Source organism: Rhagoletis pomonella, unplaced genomic scaffold, assembly GCF_013731165.1.
Source record: "Rhagoletis pomonella isolate Grant_MI unplaced genomic scaffold, Rhpom_1.0 Rhpom_scaffold_00003, whole genome shotgun sequence".
Lineage (NCBI taxonomy): Eukaryota > Metazoa > Arthropoda > Insecta > Diptera > Tephritidae > Rhagoletis > Rhagoletis pomonella.
The window spans coordinates 29,854,242-29,854,752 of NW_023458557.1; positions in this window are offsets into that span (position 1 = coordinate 29,854,242).

Sequence of the window (511 nt, forward strand, 5' to 3'; positions counted from 1 at the left end):
TGGCTTGTATAATTCCTTTTATGAGCCGCATCACTAAGAAAATTATCCCTTATGAAATTGAAATGTGTCCCTTATATTGTACAGGCCAAATAGAGGAATTCATTTACGTGTGATCTTTTGCCCCCCTCTTTCATATGGGCTTCTTGTGCGCATATATCAGGTTTGATAGCTGTTGACCATACCAATAATGCCTCATACTCAGTTTTACTAGATCAATTCGTGTTCTCGAGAAAAAATTTCACGATTCAAAAATCTGAGTATGTCGGCCAATTCCTTTCTCAAAATTTTGAAAATTCTTCGTTTTTTGCCCTATATTTGCTTTGTATGGTATTTTCAACACAATATAGGCCAAAAACGATAAATGTTCAAAATTTGGAGAAAAAAGATTTTTCAGATTTTTGGATCGTGAAATTTTTTTTTCTCGGAGAACACGAATTGATCTAGTAAATCTGAGTATGAGGCATTATTGGTATGGCCAACAGCTATCAAACCTGATATAGTCGCACTAAGG